The sequence below is a fragment of the Sinohyriopsis cumingii genome, chromosome 1 (assembly GCF_028554795.1).
Source record: "Sinohyriopsis cumingii isolate HCF-2022 chromosome 1, ASM2855479v2, whole genome shotgun sequence".
NCBI classification, from domain to species: domain Eukaryota; kingdom Metazoa; phylum Mollusca; class Bivalvia; order Unionida; family Unionidae; genus Sinohyriopsis; species Sinohyriopsis cumingii.
Window position 1 is genome coordinate 138,955,095 of NC_142961.1, and position 8,166 is coordinate 138,963,260.

At 34.2% G+C, this 8,166-nt stretch overlaps 1 non-coding gene across 1 annotated transcript; it reads left to right on the forward strand.

The window, feature by feature from the left end:
* Positions 1-7,161: 7,161 nt before the first annotated feature.
* On the forward strand, positions 7,162-7,266 carry Trnal-caa (transfer RNA leucine (anticodon CAA)). Its single transcript has 2 exons — positions 7,162-7,199; positions 7,221-7,266. It is a non-coding gene; the product is annotated as a tRNA-Leu (tRNA).
* Positions 7,267-8,166: the final 900 nt, after the last annotated feature.

The window sequence follows — 8,166 nt, forward strand, 5'->3', positions numbered from 1 at the left end:
GTTCTTTTTTTTCCTTCTTGCATCATCCGTTTTTATTAATCCAAATAAGTATTTTGTTCTCTCGAATGTAGAATGTAGGTGGATAGTAGGATATTAAGCCATTTCAGACTGAAACTGGCATCTGATGGTAAGATGGGGAGAAGACTATCGTCTCTAATGGAAATTTTACATTGGGCCACCATGTTGAACTGGTGGCGTCAAGATGGAAAGGCTTAAAATTGTTTTAGAGGTTTTCAAAGAAAGAGTTTGTCTTGCTAAGAATGTCAGGGTCTAAAATGTGGGGTCCACGTGGCTAGATGTGCAATATGTGTAGTTTGTATGAATACTACGGAAAATTTAGATTTTCATTAAAACAAATTTCTATGCATATTAATGGCTGCAGTTTTCGTTTGAAACATGCTGGTTATTAAATCAGGGAAGTTATCATTGACTATTTTATGAAATGTTACAACTTTGTGAATATTAGGACGGACTGACCTCTGTATATACTACATTGATACATCTCATAAGAGGAGATAATTTGTATCTGTTTGGCTAGAGTGATTATCTTTCCTCATCAGTTCACAACGACAGCCCATTTCGTTACCTCCAACCGTCCCAAACAATTCAATGTTAGGTAGAACTCCTATTAACTGTTTTGAAAAATATGTTGGCATAAATGTACGTCAACGTTGGGGTAGATGTTTTGAGACAAATCAAATGTTGAGAGAGAGAGAGAGAGAGAGAGAGAGAGAGAGAGAGAGAGAAAGGCTAAAGGGCAAGGTGATGGGTACGTAAGTAGATAGTTATGGAGTCAATAGAAAGAAAGTTCACCCATCATATAGGTCCCTCAAAAGTGACAAATCGATCAGAGAAACAGACATACAGACACACATTTAGTGGCTAAAGGTCAGGGTAACGGGTACGTATGTAGGTAAATATGTCAGATAATAGATAGCGTATTTGAGTGTGCCCATGTTTACTGGAAGTACACCCAAACGGCACTATACACATTGTATGACCTTAGTCTATCGTGTATTTGAGAGAAATATTTTTAAAATGTTGATTTATTAAAAAGCAAACTGTACATCGGATGTTTGTACATAAGTTAACCTAGTACAAGACTATCTTTGTCACCTAAGCCATGATGCATTGATGTTCTTCACAGGTGTCAATACGTTTGGGTGTGACTAGCGCTTATGTTGATGCTTAATATATTTATCAAACACCAAAAGTTTACTAGAATGTTTGTGTATTTGTTGTCAAAGCTAAAATAAGAAAAGTGTAAAGCCTATATTTTGTCTATTTGCATTCTTTACTAATTATTTTCATTTATTACTTCTAAAAAGATATTGTTTGCTGGAGGTGTACACCCCCATATGCTAAATATATGTGCAACTCTTAAGGGCACTAAGACTTTGTATCTATAGACCGATATAAAATAATATACTATAGAATATATTAGTGAGAAAACGAAATTAATATGTAAAAGAAAATAAAGAATCGTCGATACATTCCATTCCACAAACATTCGCTCATAATATATACACAAATAAAATAGAAACAATTTTGAGAGGATTTTTACATAGAAAAGATAAAATAAACACAAGCCATTTCAAACTATAATGATATCCAAAGAGTATACATCATGTGATCCTACAATTATAAAACAGGTATCCATTTTTAGTTTATATAGTTATTGTCAGTTAATAAATTTATTGTGTATTTAGTCTTTCTATTGTTCCAATGAGTGCAATGATTAGAGACAAGAAATTGAGTTAAATAAGTAGAAAAATGTGCAACGGATTTAATCAAGAGACCAAATTAATTGAAATAAACATGAACACTACAATACAATTTAAAATAGCATAAATCCCTGATCATATAAAGATAATAATCGTGAATTGGGATATTGTTCTCAACTCAGGAGAAATAATTGTGTTGGCTCGATTTCTTTCTTCTAGCGTCTAAATATATCCAAGATGAAATAATACAACAGGATACCACGGGCATCAAAATTATATAATATCAACTTGTCAAATGAAAAGTTAGATTTCATTATTTCCAAGAATATATTTAACAGCAAACATAACTGTTGAATTCTATTGATATACCAGTATTGTAGTTCTAGTGGTTTCTTTCACAAAATAAAAACGACAATTTACACAGAGCATAGACGTTTAAGGTGAATAAGAAAAATATTTTAGAACACAGAGATTGTCTTGTAGATTCTTCACCAGGAAGTATATAATAATTATTCACACAAATCTTATCGTTACAAGAGGTCGATAAGAAACAATAAACGAAAATTAGAAAACACACACACACACACACACATTTGTCTGTAGATTATTCAATAAGAACGATGCTATAGATTTTTGTTATTAATATGAGTAGCACACACAGAAAACTTGCCAGTCTGATGCATTAGCACAGTTTAATTGAAAATCTCTGTTTCAGTATCATCACGGTACATGCACTTGATTCATGGGGAAACGAACGATAACACACTCCCAATTAAGACAAGGTAAATAACTCTCGCAGGTCACAATCTGACTCCTGGATGACTGTTTTAATTTTATATACTATCCACGCATTTAGTCACTCATAACATACATCACCGTAAAGAAGACATTCCACACATTTCCCATAAGTAATATTCAAGTGCCTTGATAATTCTGAATCTCAACATTTACACAAAGTTTGTCCGTGGCTTCGTGCCTTGTACACTTTAAAACAATATCAACTTCGATGCTTCCAGCCTACTTCGAACTGAATGAGATTCGATTGTGATTGCTTCAATGATTGGTTATTTGATTAACAGAGTCAATTTGAACATCGGTAACAATCGCTACATCTCGGTATAACCTGGCAAATATGCAATAGGAACAGCTTCGGTCTTTTACGTCAAGTCGTTTTTCTGACTTGTTAGGGAGAAAAACGAGCGTTGTTCTGCTCCTTATATAATGTTCAAGATCGTGTGACATTTACTGTAAAAATTCACAAGTGTTGAACACTTCTTGACATGGATAAACATTGATTTGTTTTTTAGTATTTTCTCTGTAATATATATATATATATATATATATATATATATATATATATATATATATATATATATATATATATATATATATATATATATATACATATATATATATATATATATTGTTGAACTCTGGATGTCTGTGAAGAAAGAATATTTTAAAACATAGTATACTTATTCAGTCAATATGTGAGTAATTAACCAAATTTCAACTGAACTTTAACTTAGAAACTGTTAACAATTGCTTTGTAAATCTTTTTCGTAATGTAAATACTATTCATTTCTTGAATCTCATATAGGAATTAAGCTGTCAAGAAAACAAAAGCTTTCATTTAGTTTATGCTTGTGTAATTAGTTTTCATCAGTTTGCTTGCCCTGACACAATATTATATTAAAATGTATGATGTTATACTGCCTTGGGCTAACTGCACAAAAGCAACATCATGAGGTAGATGGGTTGCGTTTGGTTATGTTTCACATTACTCTAAATGAAATGTATTTGTTTTGGGTTAACTTCACTTTTTATGTATTATGTGAACGGAAAAGTGTCTCCCAGTTAAATTTGCATTACTGGAAATTTCCCATATCTCAATGACGGAATGGAACCGAATAAAACATTATGATCAATGGGAGGCACACAGTGATGTAGAGATGGATGACAAATCCAGGGCATGTATCCAATTAATAAAGCAATATAACTGATAGTTACACTTCACAACACCACGTTTTGAATTTCTATATATTGAGATCATAGAAAAGGATAATATTGCACATAAAGCCAGATGAAACTGCATTGTGTCCGTTTTATTCAGTTTTAATTTACAATTGGATTCATACATCCAGCTTTAATACTGGTAAGAAATTAGCTACTTAGGAGTTTAGATTGCAGTGAGAAGCACTGATAGTGTACAAAGATGTTGTCATTTATATTTCCAAGGTTTCTTGGCTATTGCGTATAACTATTCCTACAATACCTTCTTGATTCAGACCACTTTTCAAAGAGACAAAATGTTGTAAGCCATGGATGTCTTTATGCATTTATGCATTTCATATTTTTTTGTGACCACAATTTAATTCATTGTAATTTAGTCGACCTTTGATTTGTATTCCTGCATCAAAGTATAGAATCACGATGGTAATGCTTGTTTTGTCTTGCACCTCCACAGCTGAAAAGAATTAAAAACAGGTTCTCTTATCATGATAGAATAATCATAATTTTGGAAATTTTTCCTGTACGATAGGAATTAAGTTTTGGGTTAGTAGCAGCCCCATAATACAGAGAACTCTATTGGCAGAACGTATTTTCAACAATATCGATGTTAATTATGGAAGATACAATGTTTTGATCTATTTTTGACACAAGCAACTTTATTATTGACATGAATTTATAATAGACTAAAATTAAGATCCTCTCTTGTTTCCATTGTCATTAAATTTTTAAATATCGTGTTGACACTGTCTGCATCGGTAACTTGTTTTCCCATGAGTTGAACAAGGCATACGCTAAAGTAAGTTTTCTTAGATTTTCATCTGTTGAATATTTAGACTGTCACTAAAGACGGAAAGTAAAACAATTGTATGCTGCAGAAGATTCATTGCTGCTGTTAGTTCCTTCTGTGCTGGCACAGACACTTTTTTCGTGCATAGTCATCAAATTCAACCTGTCCTAGCTTAGAGTTTCGACAGCAAGTTTGTTAATCATCTTATGAGCATCATTTGGAAAAACATGCACATCAGAAAGCTTCTGATAAACTGGGAAAGGATGTGTACTGTGGTTTCGCTTATAACTATATATCCACATCTTCCAGATGATAAAGAAGCAATCTACAGTGAGAAGGCTCTGATGAAAATCCTCCAAATCAATAGTTAGAATAATGTACCTGATCTTCTTGAGTAACTGACATTGGTCCATCACGAAGATAATTTATTTGCTTCATTGGGTTTCTGTAATGCTTAGCAATCATCTGTGTGTCCGTGAGATTTCGTGCAGAAAGTGCATTTTAAGAATTGCTTGGATATTGCTTGAACCATCCATGCAGCAGAATGTTATCTTAAAGCGATATACATAAAGTTCATCAATCCATTTCCAGGATGAAATAGAAAGATCACTTGGTGATGACTTTGCATTTGGATAAAGGGCAAATGGCCATCTAAAACCTTTTATACCATGAAAACTGTATTGCAAGAGATGATTGGCCATTTTACTTTTTGCATCATCTTTATCTCTGGACCAGAATCAATAAGAACAACCAATGAGCTACCAGATTTATAATGATCAACTGGTATGTATTCTTGTATGGACAGCTCATGCAATAATAATCCTCGGCAAGGGCCGTCTTGTGTCAAATTTCGTCTTTGGGTTTCATTCAACATCTTTTTTGGTATTGTTCGAAGGCCCTGACAGACAGGATCTTTATATTGTGATAGCAAGTAGCCATGTTAGTAACATCTATGTAACCCGAGACATTTTTGTCATACAATTCCATTAGCAACTAAATTAAATAAATGCATCTTTTTTATAACACAAATTACTGTAATAAACTGTATTTTGTATAATGATCATTTGTAACATTCAGAGGCAATTAATTCATTAATTCCGAGTCTGTTATCATTAGTTGTTGTTGTTATTGTTGTTGTTGGGTTTAACGCCATTTTTCAGTACACTATAGGCTATAAATGACTGCCAGTATTAATGGTGGATGAAGAACCCGGAAAGAACCACGAGAAGCTACTGGCAAGCTTTATCACATACCCACATTGGCCGAATCCGAGACTCGAACCAACCCAGACTGAGATGAGATGGCAGTGATCCGTAACGGAGAGCGCTTTAGACCACTCGTCCACTCGGGGACCCGTTATCATTAGTTAACCCCACAATCAAGAGACCGTGGTAACAGTGGATGGCTGCAAGTTCAATATTGTTGGTTGGGTTTATATTAAACAGATTTAGAATGCCGATATCAGCATGCGGATGCATAGAAGTTAAAGAACTACGTTACTTCATATTATAATATGGGACTGGGGGTGAGTGGCTTGGAATTTGTTTTAGCCAGGAGGTTTTTTTCTTCTCTTTTCCATCAATATTTTCTCAAACTAATACAGCTGATGTATTCTAGTTGTTTTGTATGGTCCATAAATCAGAGTCAGACATATTTGTGAATCTATTTGTCAACTTGAAATTTGGTTCAAACAACTTTTAGTACTTTCCTCCATCCGTTTTTCTGAAAAGTTACAAAATTGAAACCATTGGCAAGGGTGGGGTGGGGAGGGACTTTTTACTGTAATGTACCAGCCAGCACATACCACGTTGAGACTGTAATTTCTGTCATTTTCCCATGTATTAACTAGCTTTTCTTATGCTTTACGTCGTGCTAAACGTTTGCATTTAAGCGATATCCGGTTCAAGAAAAACATTTCGAAGTTCCATTTCTTCATGAGATGTCACATTCGAGATGTCTCTCTTCTTATGCAAATGTTTCAGTGTCCTCATCTCATGATATACGCAAAATATAGTAAATGACCAGATTAGCTGAAACAATATACGAAATTATATTGTCCAAGTTATCCTGAATGAAAATGAAATTAATTTTAATTGTTCTTATTTCTAGATAATCATTGTTTCTATTCACCTTGAACTAAAATCGCATTCACTCCGAGGTACACCGGAAGTGTACAAGTTGAGGTTTTGTTAAATTGTACAAGGCGAGAAGCCATGGGCAAACATTGCGTAAAAATTGCCATTCAAAATAAGTAAGGTACTTAAATTTTACCTGTAGGAAATGTTTGGAATGACATCTTTACGGTGATGTAAGTTTTTACTAACTAAATGCACAGATATTATGTAAAAATTAGAACGAGTCATCGAGGGGTCAGAATGTGACGTGGGAGAGTTAGTTACCTTGTGTTAATGGGGAGTGTGTTGTCATTGGTTTTCCCAATAATCAAGTGCATGTTCATCACTGCCTTCTATATATACATTAGCCGTTTGTTTGTGGAAATTGGAGTTATGCTATGGAAAGCAAATGATACTTTAAAAAAAAAGATGTAGATTTATGGAAAGACTATACAAAAGGATAGAGTTTATTTATACACGGAAACCTTCAACAATTAGTCAGTTTCGTGACGCTTATACTTATGTCAGGATGGCCGAGTGGTCTAAGGCGCCAGACTCAAGGTTATGAACCTGTATAGAGTGTTCTGGTCCACGAATGTGGGCGTGGGTTCAAATCCCACTTCTGACAGCTGACTTTTTTCTTGGATCATCCGTTCGTATCAATCAAAATAAGTATTTTATTCTCTCGAATGTAAGTCGATAGTAGAATATTGATCCCTTTTAGCCTCAAACTGACATATAATGTTAAAGAGGGTGAAGAGTGTTGCCTCTAGCAGAATTCTAACATTAGGCCGCCATGATGAAAAGGATGGCGTCAAGATGGAAAGCCATAAAAGTGGTTTAAGGGTTTTCACGGAAAGAGTTTGTTTTGCTAAAACTCTCAGGGTCTAACACATTGGGTCCACGCAACTTACGTTTAATATGTGTAGTTTATATAAACGCTAGGGGAAATTTAAGATTGCCATTAAAACAAAATTTTTACGTATGTTACTGGCGGCACATTTTATTTCAGACATGCTGAATATCAAGTCAGGCAAATTTTCATTCACCACTTTAACAACTGTTACAGCGGCTCTGCGAATTTTAGGACGGACTGACCTCAAGTTACACTGCATTGATACATTTCATAAGAGGAGAGAACTTGTGTCTCTCTGGCTAGAATGATTATCTTTACTCACCACTTCACTGTCAGCATTTCATTCAAGTTGTGTATCGTACGTGGGATAGACGTTTGTGCCAAATTAAATTCTGAGAGGGACAGAGAAACAGAGAGACAGAGAGAAACCGTACAGCAGGTTGATGGCTAAATATGGTTGTAATTATGGGGTCAATAGATAGATAGTTCACCCATGAAAAACGTGAAACATTACTAGGGAGAACGAAATTGTAATTCACACATAACTTATCGATACTCCAGGTGACTGCAAAAGGAGAAATTAAAACATATATACAGAAACACACACACACACACTCACATATTTATCCTTAAAATATTTAATTACAATGAAGCTTTTGATTTTTCCACCAA